Genomic DNA, 16,892 nt, shown 5'->3' with positions numbered 1-16,892 from the left:
ACCTAATTTTGGTACTCAGGAAAATACATCTCAAATGTCACCAAAACTAATGCAAACCCAATGTAAAAGTGAAGCTTTCAACAACTTGGAGGTAGTTGTGTGATTGGATTGAAGACATCCTAGGTAACAGAACACATCACGTCATTCTCAATGGAGAGAAGTCTTCCGAAGTAAGAGCGATTTCAGGTGTGCCACTGGGGAGTGTTGTAGGACTGTTGCTTTTTCACAATATACATAAATGACCTTGTGGATAACATGGGAAGATCCCTGAGGCTTTTTGCGGATGATACTGTAGTATATCGAGAGGTTCTAACAATGGAAAATTGTACTGAAATGCAGAAGGATGTGCAACGAATTGATGCATGGTGCAGGGAATGGCAATTGAATCTCAATGTGGACAAGTGAAATGTGCTGCGAATACATAGAAGATCCTTTATCATTGAGCTACAATACAGCAGGTCAGCAACTGGAAGCAGTTAATTCCATAAATTATCTGGGAGTAGGCATTAGGTGTGGTTTAAAATGGAATGACCAGATAAAATTGATCGTCGGTAAAACAGATGCCAGACTGAGATTCATTGGAAGAATCCTAAGGAAATGCAGTCCAAAAACAAAGTAGGTAGGTTACAAGACACTTGTTCGCCCACTGCTTGAATACTGCTCACCGGTGTAGGATCCGTACCAGATAGGGTTGATAGAAGAGATAGAGAAAATCCAACGGAGAGCAGCATGCTTCGTTACAGGATCATTTAGTAATTGCGCAAGCGTTACGGAGATTATGGATAAACTTCAGTGGAAGACTCTGCAAGAGAGATGCTCAGTAGCTCGGTACGGGCTTTTGTTGATGTTTCGAGAACATATATTCAGGAGGAGTCAAGCAGTAAGTTGCTTCCTCCTATGTATATCTCGTGAAGAGACCATGGGGATAGTATTAGAGAGATTAGAGCCCACACAGAGGCATACCAACTATCTTTCTTTCCATGATCAATACGAGACTGGAATAGAAGGGAGACCTGATAGAGTTACTCAAAGTACCCTCCACCACACACCATCATGTGGATTGCGGAGTATGGATGTAGAAGTAGAAGTAGTTATTAACATCTTAGTGCTCTATTAGGCATTGTCTTACTGGATGTGGTATGCCACTGGCTGCCTCCAACTTCTGAACTCACTGACATAGTAAGTTACATGAAGACCTAGAGCTTCACACTGGAATGGAAACTGTCATTTTCCACATAGAAAAAGTGACAGATGATGCTTGGGACTGAACTCAAAACACTTGAATTTGTAGCCTCACACCCATTCAAGAAGCAATCCTCGTACTCTTAGAAAAGTATGTAAGCATTCAAGACAAGATCCAGAGTTTCATTAACTAACAGTGGCATTATACACACAATGCTGGAAGGAAAACTAGAAATGATTAGCTACAAAATCTGATATTCCATACAGAGGACCCATTAGAAAGATGCACCACAGAATGCAGGCAGTAATAGCTTTATTATCATGAAAAATCAGGACTGTAGAATGAAATAAATCTGCATTTATCTCATTGCATGTTACTGAAATTTGAAATCTGCATAAAGATAAGTATCAAATGTGAGGAAAAAATAATTTTAAAGTGTCAAATGTGATGTGGGAAAAAAAGAACATTTGAGTTCCAACATCCATCCATCATAGTAGACTAATGCTTAAGATACAGTCTGGTAAATATTGTATACAATCGAATTTCTCTATCATACTGTAGTGACAGGATATATATACTTCTCAGCTACATAACTGAAGATGCATGCCTTTAGATGGGGAGAAAGATGTGGAGGAAAATTACATCAATAAAGTACAACATGACATGAGGTTGGGCAAATATAGACAACATGAGCCATGTCATTTTATCAGAAGCTGTCCATCCATTTCCTTGAAGAAATTTAGAGAATCCATGGAAAACGTAGACCTAAATTTCCAGAGGACAATCTGAACTCATTCATCTCAAAATCACATCCTGTGACATTAGCACAGCTGTGAGAACAAAAATTCCTGTGAAAATCTACAAAACATGTTTTCCAAAACATTAGCCTGTGCAACTGTTTAGAAAACACACACAACAGGAAAATATTTATTCTGTTAGCAATAAACATGCCCAAAATAATAAATTCTCTAAATACAGAGATTGGAACATGAGCACTGGACTACTGAAGCATCACAGGTTGCTACTGTTAAAAACAAATTCTGAAAGATAGGAACATACTTCTGCCTAACAAACCTGGTAAGGTGATCAAACATGATGTAACAGCCAATACACCCAGTATGGGGAATGTTGTGGAATAGGGTGAGGACCTGCAAATGTTAACAACATTACATAGTTACATGACAGCAGAGATCTGTACAGCAAATTCAAATGAAGCTAAATCCCCTGAATCCCCATGGCCAACCAGAAGTTGAACATATGAGACCCACCAAGACAGCCTATATAAGAAGTCTTCCATTAATTTATAAGCAAGATCATATCTTGCAAAACATGAAACAAAAAATGAAAACCCCAGAACTTCTGAACAAAAATGTTAGAAAAGGGATCAAAGACAACTCTACAAAGGGAAGTTGACAATGATGCATGTGGTAGCAAAACAGATGACAGTAACAGAAAAGTCATATTTACAATGCTTTGCCATAGAAAGTTTCTCCATTAAAGAACATAAAAATGTATTTCACATTTTTGGCTGCAGCATGGATACTAAAATGACAGATACATAATTGACTAAGGTGGGGACTGGAGGGAGAAGGAAAAACCAAACTTTTTCTACACAGTAGACCACTAGACCTGAAGTGGCAGTCATCAGATTAAATAAAACAAGTACATCTTGCAGCACAACCTCTGGCAATTGAAGTGTTCCTTTATGGAACAGTGGCTTTTCATGGGAATAGAAAAATGCACAGGTCATTTCAGTTTGTAAGAAGAGACACAGGAAACATGTTTGGAGCTAAAGACCTGAACAGCAGATAATTTTGTTCCCCTATATGATTTTCGAAAGAAAACAGTTCCTCTGCAAGAATAAAAAAGGATCCTACAGTCATTGATCAATTAAAATCAGTTGCTCTATTCACTCACAATTCTGCTGCAATGCAGTCAGCCAATACAATTTTGAATACCAGATAAATTATGCTGATCAGAAACATTCACAATTTGATCCAATGGCTGCCTAATATTAGCGAATTGTCTATGAAACAGACGTAAAAATTTATTTTGGCTGCACTGATGAGTTAAACCTGGATTTCTTGCATTTTATGGGCTGTCACCTTAACCATTATGGACACATCCCTGCAATAATAAGAACTTGACTGAAAATGGTATCTTGCAAATCATCCTCTTCAAGTTCCTTCAGATTTAGAGTATTTGGAGTTCAGTGCTGGAACATCAATTTCCTAAACCAGCACTATGCAGTTAGCAAACAACTACAAAAATTTGACTTTGATGATCACAAGATTTCTGAGTGCTGTCAACTAAAAAATATTTCCTAATTATTAACACAATTGCTGGTAATTGAGACTATAGCACAAAAGTGCCTTAATGAAAAAGCTGCTGGTTCGAATCTTCTAGTCGGAACTACTAATTTTTGAAAACTTCCATGTCTACTAACAACTCGCAAATTTAACAAATACTGAATTGTAACGGTTTAGTAAAAATTACATTTTTTTCAACATTCGACATATTAAAACAAAAATTTTGATACATTTCTGTGATATTTCTTTATTTTCAATTTGATGCTCTCCATTTTTGTACCAAATTGTAATTTTTCAACAATACTTGCATTTTTATGTAACTTTTACTTAAAAATAATTTTAATAAAGTATGATTCAGCATGATATAAAATTAACATTCGTTTTACATATGGAATGTAAATAAAACTAAAAGAACTGGTAGCAATTAGTCTTATCTGAACCACCAATTTTATGGTTTTTATACTGTTATCCTATGCACTCAGCTACAAACAACTATATAATAAATTTTTTATACTTACCAGCACTAACAAATCACCCAACTGCCAAATGCATTTCTTGTTTCTACTTCTATGGAGAACTGTGTCATACTGCTTTACAAAATTATTGGCTGGTCGCTGACCTTAAAATCCTGAACCTAAGATGAAAATCTATGAGGACATGCAAGTGGCATCCCCTTGGCAGCCCTGGAGGCATGCTTGGTTAGGGTAATTTTTAAAGTAATTGGTCCTGAAACCAGGAGTTACAGCCACAAATCTGAGACATAGCAACAGTTTTCATCTGTGGGTTTGTATGTGTACCAATGCAGTCTCACAGAATTGTTATTTGTGTTCATAAGATAATGAAGTAATTCTACAAATATACATGCTAAGACTATTTCTTCTGCTCCAAGACAGCACTTTAAACAATAGTACACAGCCCCCACACCAAATGAACCATGGACACTGCCAAGGTAGGTTTGCTGGCATGTCAACCATATTGAAAACAGTTAGGTGCAAACACGAATAAGTATTATCTGAGGAGAAATCAAGCTAACACATGGTTCCTCAAGAGAGGCAAAAGCCTTTTCAGCAGTTGCAGGAGCAATGGTCTGTATGATCAACTGACCTGGCCTTGTAGCATTAACCAATTTCCTGTGCCAATACTGCAAGTAGATGAAAGCAAAGGGAAACCGCAGCTATGTTTGTTTTCTTCTTCTTAAGAGCATGCAGCTCTACTGTACAAAATTATCTTAGGCAAAATATTCTGGAGTTAAAATAATCCCCCATTCAGATCTACAGGTGGAGGCTATTAAGTAGGATGTTATCAGGAAAAGCAGGCCAGGCAGTCTATATGTCTGAGTGTGGAGTATTACATACCTTAGTAGGGTAAGTATGTATCACTAGGGGTAAGATAGATACTGCCTACAGGAAAATTAGAGAGACCTTTAGAGAAATGAGAAGCACTTGGATGAATATCAAGAGCTCAGACAGAAAACCAGTTCTAAGCAAAGAAGAGAAAGAAATGTGGAAGGATTATATAGAGTGTCTATAGAAGGGCGATGTACTGGAGGGCAATATATGGAAATACAGCAGGATGTAGATGAAGATGAAATGGGAGAAATGATACTGTGTGACAAGTCTGACAAAGCCATGAAAGACCCAAGTCGAAACAAGGCCCTGCAAGTATACAACATTCCATTAGAACTACTGATAGCCTTCGAAGAGCCTAACCTGACAGAACTCTACTATGTGGTGAGTAGGATGTAAGAGATAGGTGAAATACCCTCAGACTTCAAGAAGAATATAATAATTCCAATCCCAAAGAAAGAAGGTGTTGACAGACATGAAAATTACCAAACTATCAGTTTGGTAAGTCATGGCTGCAAAATACTAACACAAATACATTACAGATGAATGGAAAAACCGGTATTAACTGACCTTGGGAAAAATCAGTTTGGATTCCGCAGAAATGTTGGAACACGTGAGGCAATACTGACCTTCCGACTTATCTTAGAAGAAAGATTAGGAAAGGCAAACGTATGTTTCTAGCATTTGTAGACTTAGGCAAAGCTTTTGACAATGTTGACTGGAATACTCTCTATCAAATTCTGAAGGTTTCAGAGGTCAAACACAGGGAAAAAAAGGCTATTTACAATTTGTACAGTAACCAGATGGCAGTTGTAAGAGTCAAAGGGCATGAAAGGGAAAGAACGGTTGGGAAGGGAGTGAGACAGGGTTGTAGCCTATCCCTGATGGTATTGAATCTGTATACTGAGCAAGCAGTTCAGAAAACAAAAGAAAAATTTGAAGCAGAAATTGAAATCCATGGAGAAGAAATGAAAACTCTGAGGTTCGCCAATTACATTTTAATTCTGTCGGAGACAGTGTCTTGAAAGGAGAATAGAAGATGAACACCAACAAAAGGAAAATGAGGATAATGGAATGTAGTCGAATTAAATTAGTGATGCTGAGGGATTAAGATTAGGAAATGAGACACAAAGTAGTACATGAGTTTTCCTATTTGGGGAGCAAAATAACTGATGATGTTCAAAGTAGACAGGATATAAAATGTAGGGTGGCAATGGCAAGTAATGTTTTTCTTGAGAAGACAAATTTGTTAACATTGAGTATAGATTTAAGTGTCAGGAAGTCTTTTATGAAAGTATTTGTATGGAGTGCAGTCTTGTATGGAAGTGGACGACACGGACGACAAACAGTTTAAACAAGAAGAGAATAGAAGCAAACATCAAACAATGGAAAATCCAGGATGGAATGTAACAATACCAGAGAAGGAAAGTTGCTACTCACCATATAGCAGAGACGCTGAGTCGCGATAGGCACAATAAAAAGATTCACACAATTAAGGCTTTCAGCCATTAAGGCCTTTGTCAGCAGTAGACACGTGCACCCTTGCACGCACGCTCGCACACTCACACACTCACACGATCGCAGTCTCAGAGAGCTGAGACCACAGCTTGGCAGTGTGGTCTCGGCTCTCTGCACGTACATGCGTGTGTTCACGTGTGTGCGTGCGTGTGCGTGAGTGTGTGCGCGTGTGTGTGCAAGAGAATAGAAGCTTTTGAAATGTGGTGCTGCTGAAGATTAGATGGGGAGGTACTGAATAGAATTGGGGAGATGATGAATTTATGGCACAACTTGACTAGAAGAAGGGATTGGTTGGTAGGACATGTTCTGAGGCATCAATGGATCCCCAACTTAGTATAGGAGGGCTGTGTGGAGGGTAAAAGTCAATGAGGGAGACCAAGAGATGAATACACTAAGCAGATTCAGAAGGACGTAGACTGCAGTTCATACTTTGAGATGAAGAAACTTGCACAGGATAGGGTAGTATGGAGAGTTGCACGAAACCAGTCTCTGGACTGAAAACAACAACAACAGCCTAGGAAGGTTAGAGACTTTAAATAGGAAATTGGATAGGTTGTATTCAGTTGTAGTACGAACTGAAGTGCAGTGGCAGAAAGGACAGGACTTCTGGTCAGGCCAGTACAGGATTATCAACAAAAAATCAAATAGGGGTCATGCAGGGAGAGCCCTAGTAATAAGCAAGAAAATAGGCACTTGAGTAAGCTATTATCAACAGCAATGTCACTGAATTACCATAGCTGAAATAGGCATGAAGAAAATACAACAGTGGTAGATATTTGTATGGCAACCAGACCAGCAGATGGAATAGTAAAAAGTTTGATGAGTAATTATTCAATAGCTAAGGAAGATGACAGCCAATTCTAGAAGATAATTAAATTCAATAGTAGGAATAGGATGTAAAATAGTAAAGAGAACATCCAATGGCACAAATTACTGAAAGGGGGAAGCCGCCTGGTAGAATTTTGCACATTGCATGAATTAGTCACTGCAAACACTTTTTTCAAGTATCATGAAAGAAGCTGTGTATGTGGAATAACATGGAGAAACCAAAAGGTTTCAAACAGATTATGTAATGTCAAAAACAAAGATTTCGAAACAGGAATGTAAACTACAAAACATTTCCAGGGCTAGATGTGGACTCTGGCTAGAGTTACTTTTATTAACTGCAGAGTAACGTTGAAGAAATGGTAAAAGTAGAATTTAAGTACATGGGATTTGGATAAACTTACATGAACCAAAACTCATTGATGGTTTGAAAATGAGCATTAGGCAACAAGTGATAAATAGAGGGTAAGTATACACTGGGTGATGAATAGGCAGCTTTGAGATGAAACAGTGAAGGCAGGAGGAAACATAGGTAAAAAGTAAGGCCTAGTAGGAATACCTTCACAACTCATGAGATACTGAATTTAATTGATGAGAAGAGAAAATACAAACATGTAGCTATTTAAGCAGACAAAAGGGAATACAGACATTACTGGAATGATGTTGACAGAACATGCAATATGGCTAAACAAGAATGGTTGTAAGGCAAAGGGGAACAAACATGCGCAAGAAAGGGGAAAGGAAGTAGTTGTAGACAAGACTGTAAATATCATAATATGACCAGAATTTGATACAGCACTAAATGAGCGAAGTAGTAACAAGGCCATTGCAGTTGATGACATTCCCTCAGAATTATTGGGATACATGGGAAAGCCATCCATGACAAAATTATTCCACTTTTGTGCAAGACATGAGATAGTTGACGTACAGTCATACATCAACCAGAATGTAATAATTCAAATTTGAAGAAAGGCAGGTGCTAACAGCTGTGAATATTATCAGATTAATATGACATGCTTGCAAGAATGGAAAAGATTTTAGAGGGTTAACCTTACATAAGATCACTTTGGGTACCAGAAACATGTAACACAAGGCAATACTGCTACTATGACTTACCTTAGAAGATGAGTTAAATGAAAACAAAATTGTGTTTACAGCTTTTGCAGATTTACTGAAATGCTTTTGAGAATGTGGAGTTCACTGCACTCTTTGGAATTTGGGCAGCAGCAGAATAAATAGACAGGAAACAAAAGTTTGTTTGCAACTTTCACAGAAACCAGGCACCAGTTTTAAGACTTTAAAGACATGGAAGGGAAGCATTGAGCAGGAAATGAGACAGGCTTCTAGCCTACATCTGATATGCATTCTGTACGACGAAGACACGAAGGAAATCTGGAAAAAAGTAGAGCAAACTGCGTGTTTACCAATGATAATGTAATTCTATCAAACAAAACAGGCATCTTGAAACTCTCAATGAAGGGATGTGTGGGCAGTATAACTCTGAAGAGTAAAATTGGCTATTATCACTAAAGGAGATTGTATGACAAACATCAATAAAAGCAATGGAATCTAGCTGAAATATATCAGGCAATGTTGTTTCGACTATAAAATGAGACATTAGAAGTAGTAGACAACTTTCGCTATTTGGCCATCAAAGTAACTGACAATGGCCGAAGTACGAAAGAAATAAAGTGAAGACTAGCAATATCAATGAACATGTGCCTAATAAAGAGGACTGTTCACATCTAATATAAATTTAAGTGTTAGGAAGTCTTTTCTGAAGATATTTGCATTGAAGCCCTGTATGGAAGTCAAACACAGATGATAGGCAATTCACGCAAGATGAGAATGGAAGCATCTGAAATGTGATGCGGAAGAATGCTGAAGATTTGATGGGTAAACAAAACAGCAAATGAGGGAGGAACATAGGGACCAATTTCACTAACACAAGGAACCTGTTAATAGCACAAATTCTGAGGCTTTTAGGGATAGTAAAGTTGGTAATGGAGGGATATGTGAGGGTAAAAAGTGTAGAGGGATACTATGGCTTGAAGACAAGAAGCAAGCTCAAATGGATGTAGGAGGTGACAGTCATCAGAGATTAAGAGGTTTGTGAAGGGTAGTCTAGCATGGGCAAGTGCATAAAGCCAATCTATATTATATTCACCAAAATTGAGCCATAACATAACACTGCTTAATTTCATACAGCCACACAAATTCTAGAATTACCTGTTGGTTCACTTGCTCATTGATTCAAAAATCTGTCAACAGTTCTTTTAAGAAGACAATTTTGAATATATTACAAAAAATTGTCACATATTTTAAGTCTATGACACTTCTAAAGAATAAATGACTCATTCTTTTCAGAGTGGCCTTCTCAGTGACAGTCAGTAAGGTGCATTTCAATGGTAGTGATCTAAAAGTTATATGAATGATCAGTGACAAGAAATTTGAAAATTTATTAGCATATTGCACTTCATTTTCCTATGCTGCTACTTTGAATCCTATTTCCTACTCCCATAATCTTTATTTACTTATCGGTAACTATTTTATACGAAATGCGCTTCATCATATAAAAAAAACAATAGTGTAGTGAAATCAGTGGGTACAACCAGAATCTTTAATATTGAAATCAACAATACCCACACCATACAACTAATTGTAACATGGATTTTCTATTAGCCAATCACACAGTTTTATTTTGGAATTTTAAAATGATGTGGATGAAGCAGGGAGGGAATCATAAATAAAACTTTTGAGGTCATTCACTTTGTGAGAGTTTCCTGTTCTTGCTAGCCCATGCCTTGGGATGTGGATGTTTGCATTACTTACAGTATCTTCTTTGTAAACTGCATCCTCACAACACATTCCTTACCATTCTTCCTAATGCCAACAGCAGAGTCATAGAGATATCAAAAACTATTAGTATTCTAAGCCTGGTAAACAAATACAGGCACCACTATATGTTCTGCCTAACATATTCCACAGATTTTTTTATGCCACTGATATCAGCAGAATAAACAGGTATCTGACAAAGGAACCAAAATATGACATACAGAGCATGTTACAACCAAACACTACTCTCAGTTTACACATAAGGTACAACAATCTTGAGAGCTTTTCTTCCAGATTTGGTTGTGTTTTTCCCAGTTCACTTTCCCATCAACATGAAATTTGGCACATTTACTTTCTATACTGATTCACAGATATGTACAATGAAAGCGTGTTAAAAATTTAGATTCTGGACAAAGCCCATCTTCTGAAATAAAAAAACACACACACACACACACACACTCACACTCACACACACACACACACACGTATGAGGCAGCACGGGGCAGGGAGAGAGGGACAGCAATGTAAAGGTGGGAGGAGGGGTGGGGGGAAGATAATGTGTTCTCTGTCACACCATGCAAGGATGTGGCAGAGACAGTATGGGTTGCTAACGGCAGTTTTGGGAAGCTGTACTGTGGGAGGGGAAGGGGAGAAGAGAAACTGAGAAAGGGAAAACAATAACTGCACAGTGCACTTGGAGAGGGAGTGTGTGTGTGTGTGTGTGTGTGTGTGTGTGTGTGTGTGTGTGTGTGTGTGTGTGTGTGTGTGTGTGTGTGTGTGTGTGTTTGGGTTTTTAATTGTATTTTCGTGTTAGTGGTCATGTTTACGTAATGACGTCATAGGTGCCATATTGGAGTCGTAGTGTATGGTTGCTTCTGCCATATTTGTGATGTCATGGATCAAAGTAGATGGGTGTAATTGGACACTTCTGTATTTGTGACTGACTAGACAAGGCATGGGAGATCTGTTTCTGGGATAATGCTCGAAAGGAAATTTTAGGCTGTGCAGGCCTCAGTGTGACCCTTAGTATATTCCTTGCAACCACATTGTTTCCCAATATTGTTAGCTGATGGAGTCTCCTTACAATTCCTTTCCCCATAACACACTGTATCAGAAAAAATCTACCTTACACTCCTTCAAATTCTTTCATCACCACCACTACTAGCACCACTAGTGGTATCAACTGCAGTAGTAGAAGTACTGCCAGTATTAACTTTTAGTTCATAGTATTATTCACTGACATTGCTAATTGAGACACCCAAATCATTGTAATACTATTTGTCATATTAAAACTTAGTTTCAGGAAAATATGATACAAAAAGCGTACAGTATTTGTGAAACCGTGGTCCAATTTAATAGAGGGTCTGATGGAACTAATCAGATCAGGTTCAATAAGCAAACCAATAAGATCATAAAAATGTCATCAACGAATCTTGATCTGGTGAAGGGTGTGTGATTCTGGGTGGTTAGAAAGGAATCCTCTAGGTGGCATATGAATGAACTGGCAGAACATGGTGCCATACAAATGCCCTTTGATGTTCTGTAGATTTGTTTGTAGGCGGTGCCTTCAATGGAGAATTGTGGGTGAGAATCTAGTTGGTCATGGCGACCAGGAAGGGGCTGTAGGTTAGGAGAGAGTCAGACACTGGGAAAGGTACTGTTCAGTAACAGAAAGCCATGGGTGTTGGAGGATGTAATCATAGAGGGTGATAGCACTGACAATGATGAGCAGGGTGCCAAATGGTATAGGAGCAGGAACTGTGAAGCTCAGTGAAGGAAATGATTGGTGTCTTTTGTGGCAGGGTAGGTTGAAGATGAGCAAAGATTCCATCTTTGGGAGCACATTAAAAAAACGCACACACATAACAAGCTTTTCTAAATTGTGCAAATGGAAACTCTTCGTACAACATATCAGTCATCCCCATAAACCTCAACGTCCACTAGTCTGTATGCTCCACCCCACCTATTCCCTACCTTGCTCTCATTCTAGCACTGCACACACCTATCCCACAACTCCACCCCCCCCCCCCCCCATGCCCCACACAGCCTCCCAACACTGCACCTACCAGCCCTATTCTGTCCCCACATGTCCTTGACCAATACCACAGGCAGCACAGCATCACCTCCACCCCTGCCCTGCTATCCCTCACTTCCCACCCCACAGCACCTCTTTATCTCTCACTCCAACAGATTTCTACTCACATTAGATGTGTTCATGCCCTAGTGTTGTTCTGTATTTCATATGAATTACTTTGTCCAAAAGCTTAAATATTTGGCAGTCAATTCATTCTACCTACCTGCAACCTAAGGTCTCCTCAATGTGTTGAGTTGGAACGCACGCTTTGTATATCATTACTCTATCCTGACATTTCCCATGTTTGATTTTAATTTCTCTGTTCTTTGGAAAACACAACTGAAGCAACTGAGTTTTGTTTGTCACCATTGGTCCAGTTCAGATACAACCCCACATGAAAAGCTTGAACAGCGATTGCTCAGTTACACAGCTTTGAGCTAATGGCAAAACAGATACATTTACAATACAGATGTAACACATGATATGAAGGTGCAATATAGTCCTCACTTCCGTAGTTATTCCAAAAATAAGTGATAAGAAGATTGGTACAGTGAAGGCATGTGTGCTATATCTACAACTACTTGCCTTAACCAACTGCTGACATTTTGATATCAATGCACAAACTACAATACCACTAGAAGAATGAATAACCTGAATATGAGCACGACACTACACACACTGAGTTCATAGAAAGAAAGGTAAGTGAGAAATTCGAAGCACAAAGGTTTTCTTCTTTTGGGGGGGGGGGGGGGGGGGGGGAGGAAGGTCCTACTTGACGCAGACTTTGGCAGCTGACGCTAACAAAAACCTGACAAGGCTACTTTTATAACATGACATTGTCTAGCATGAGTGTACATTTGTGTTTTCACTGCTTCTAGAGAAACTCTCAAGATGAATGATTCAGAGCAAATGACATCTTTACAGTGTCACAGGAGTGTTTTGATCTAGCTACATGAAACAAATTACAGCGCTTTGATGAAGAAAGAAATGAAGGATATATTTTCAAAACCAGCTCGATGAGGAGTGAATTTTCCATAAAATGTTGATGGCCACACACTGGAAAACTGAAAATCCTGCTAATCTCAGAAAAAATTAATCAAGGAGTGAGCTCTAACAGTAACTTCAGCATGTTTTAATTTGCCTGACGCTGACAGTGACATTCTGCTATAATTACTTCTTTTATGATCACCAAACCTGTAAGCATATGTTGTATGTTACAGACGTGTCATACTTGAGCCCACACAGTTTAACTCTGTGATTATATTCAGATTTAAGTAATTTATTTGATACTAAATATTTAGAGTAGTAATGTGAAGATCTACTGGTTAAAGAGCACTGCAAACATTCCAACATTCTGTAGTTAAAACTATAACACTCCTTTTTTCCTTTTAGTTTCAGCATTACCACCATTTCTTTTTAGGGTTGTACATTACACTACCAACTGCTGTTCCATTTAATAGTATTTAAGCTCCTCAAAGGATTTCAACAACTCTTGGTCCCCTACCATTTCCCTATGTTTAATAGATTCTGAATACCTACTGACAAAACAAAAACAGATCAAGAACGGTAGTATCGCTAACGATAACTTTGAGGGTATAAAACCAATTAGATGAACAATAGGAAAAATTATACACCAGGAAAGAAATATTGTAGGTCGTGAGTTTAGATTTCTCCATCATGCACCATGACGAATAGACTGCCAAATATTGTCTTTGCAATAAATCCACATATATATCCCTCTTGTCTGAGAAAGCAACACTGGTCAACTTAAAAAAACTGACCACAAATATAGCATATGATCAATTCGTCCAGCAAACCATTCAACTGAACTACAGTAGTAGCTAAATCATCTGCACTCTATCAAGTGGAGTCCACTCATATATTACTTTATCATATCCATTAATAATACCTCTTTCTAAAAAAGGAACAAATCTAGACATTAACAACACACCGAACTAAATCTCAAAGCAGAAAATTAATTTGTAACAAGTGATTGCTAATGTCACAACTCAAGAACGTTTGACAATTTCCTAGTAGACAGCAAACATGTGATCATTGACTACTGGGATGCCAACATCACACTAACATTAAGCTGCAGAAATTTTTTAACATATTAAATATTAGCGAGCAGCATCATATACTACAAGACACCAACCCATTGCAAATATGTTGCACACCCAACACTCACAACTTCGTTTGGTCAAGAAGCAAAACCAACAGTCAATACCAAATTTTTCATCTGACAAACAACAGGACATGTAATCTGCTTGTTTACACACCACACTGCACAAAGAAATTAATGAAACAATGGTAAAAAATACAAGAAGCTATTTACCAAGGATTCTGGTTCAGCATATATTTCACTCTTCTCTTTTTTCACCCAACTAGTTCCCTTGCAGTCCATGATTGCCCTCCTAAGCCACTGAAAAACAAGAAAGCAAAAGTTATATGTTTACATTGTTATTATTCGACATAGTGCACAGGCAGTATTTTCTGGCTGCAGCAAATGAGTCGATGCATATGAAAAATTTAAAAATGGCTGAGGGACAAAGAACCTGACAAAATGAACTGATTTACAACTTGCTGGTTATGAGGGCTCTGAAGCCTCAGTGTCATTAATGGTAAACAAAACTCAATTTGAGAGAAAACAAAAACCCCCACACAGTGGAAACAAATGACTTTCAGTTACTGCTGTTACTTAGTAGCATTTGCTTGTGGTAATCAGTCTTATTCTGAATATGGTAGCTGACTCTTTTTCCACATAAATTTCTAAGTGTCATGTGAAGCAACTAAGATAAAGTGAATTTACCAGACAAATCTATTTACTGTAGACAATTTTACATATGAAAAATAAAAGATTAAAATTAGCCTTGAGCTATATCGAAGCCTGTTAATGTATCCTGCAAATTCCTTAATATATAGAATAATGTAAGAGGTTTATAATTATGTTCTTAACAACATATGCAAGAACAGAAAAGAATTATTTCTCAATCATACTGGCTGCATTTTCAATCAATCTATAAACCCATATTTGCTCATGGTATTCAGAAAAGCAGAACATGAAAATCCACCCATACAGACAGAACTTTCTTTTTTTCAGTCAGTTTAGTATGTATTTTTAAAAACTGTTTCCTTATACAGTGATCCATATTCAACGTTATCAACTCAATATAGAGCAATGCTGCAATCTTTACCCAGTCACTAAAAACCACACACTGCTGCCTGCACGTTGCATAGAAAAACAAATGATTCTTGACTGTCAAGATTTAACAACGATTAAATTCCTCTAACAAGACTTAGTGAAATTACTTTCTCATAAGCGTACCCATGACAATGTTCTGTGGTTTTCGTATGCTTTTGTCGGTGGCAATTACACATACCCATTAGGCCTTACAGAGTCAATTACATTCCCATATCCTTCCACAGATTGAAACGTGCACACTACTACAAACAGCAGTTAACACTATTTACTAAACTATGGAGCACATAGGCACATTGAAAATCCATGGAAAACGCAACACAGTGAATTCCCTCTACAGCATTCTCTTTCATACCAACATAACCAATCCCTGATACTCTGTATTAACGTATACTAACGAATCTGATGTATCGGCAGTACAACTGTTTGCGCTACAACCCGGGCGAACTACAGATCAGATTACAGTGAGCTCTTACTGTCCCTGTTCCTTCCTTCACAAATATTGTTACCGAACTTCGCATGCACAATACAAGTAAATATAACAATATGAATGCAGCGTGTGTGTGAACTTAATGAGGGCCTTTTTTCGTCCATGACAAAGTATTTCACAATGACCTTCACTTTCTCTAACCACCACAGCATATAGACACTTTTCCGGTAATTACAGACAACACATCAAAATATCTGGCGGTTCTTTTGCTAAATCACGGGAAACATTTAGCAATTTTATCGGACAGTACGAAAACAGCAAGCACATTACATACCCACGCGTCGATCTGGTGTTCTTCGTAATTGCCGAACAGCACAGGTACGTAATGTGCGCTAATATGTTTGTCTAAACACTAGTCACCTCCTGCTCGCAATGCGGAAACACAAGCTCACTGAAAATAACAAGTGTTTGGTTCTGATACACATAACCTGAAATAACTACTTACGAAATTCTAAGGCTATCTCAAACCATAACCAGAAGCGCCAAGGATGATACAAGAATTAAATGTGGAACAAACTTATCGTTCAAATGTGCCCAATAAATGAAATTAAACTAATATTATAATTGTACGAACAGTTCCTATAGCATCAGTACAAGGCATTGGCAAACTACTTCATTCGACGCAGCTAGCTGTAATGATAATAAAAATTAAGTATTGACTTAGTACCACACTCAATATGTGTCTTTCCGTGATTTCCTGTCTCCACCATCAAATCACTCACATATTACACAGAAAACGCAACACAATACCGTACAAACGTATGACACGAACTACTAAACTCTACAGTCGTCTGCTGCTGTGGTCAAAGTCAATCAATGCGGAAGAAGGATCCTACCAAGGAGGTCGTTCTAACATTCTTGGAATCAGAACTGCATATCTGCTAGGAAAAAATTAAAGTCGTTTGTTGGTTAATTTGGGGGAGAGGACCAAACAGTGAGGTCATCGGTCCCGTTGCTGAAGGAAGTCGGCCGTGCCTTTTCGAAAGAACTGTCCTGGCATTTGCGTGAAGCGATTTAGGGAAGTCACTGAAAACCCAATCAGGAAGCCTGGACTCGGGTTTGAACCGTGGTCCTCCGGAATGCGAATTCATTGTGCTATAAATGCGCCACCTC

General features: G+C 38.2%; 1 long non-coding RNA gene across 1 annotated transcript in view; it reads right to left on the bottom strand.

Moving 5' to 3' along the window:
• Nucleotides 1-16,581, bottom strand: part of LOC124554043 — a 76,563-nt gene extending 59,982 nt beyond the window's left edge. Inside the window, exons 1-2 of the long non-coding RNA XR_006968215.1 lie at nt 16,447-16,581; nt 14,426-14,512 (exon numbers count right to left, since the gene is read on the bottom strand). This is a non-coding gene — a long non-coding RNA (uncharacterized LOC124554043). The remainder of the gene's footprint in view (nt 1-14,425; nt 14,513-16,446) is intronic.
• Between the last annotated feature and the right edge of the window lie 311 nt (nt 16,582-16,892).

The sequence above is a fragment of the Schistocerca americana genome, chromosome 11 (genome assembly GCF_021461395.2).
Source record: "Schistocerca americana isolate TAMUIC-IGC-003095 chromosome 11, iqSchAmer2.1, whole genome shotgun sequence".
Taxonomy (NCBI): domain Eukaryota; kingdom Metazoa; phylum Arthropoda; class Insecta; order Orthoptera; family Acrididae; genus Schistocerca; species Schistocerca americana.
The sequence above is the reverse complement of the archived record's forward strand: the minus strand, read 5'-3'. Positions and strand labels throughout refer to the sequence as shown.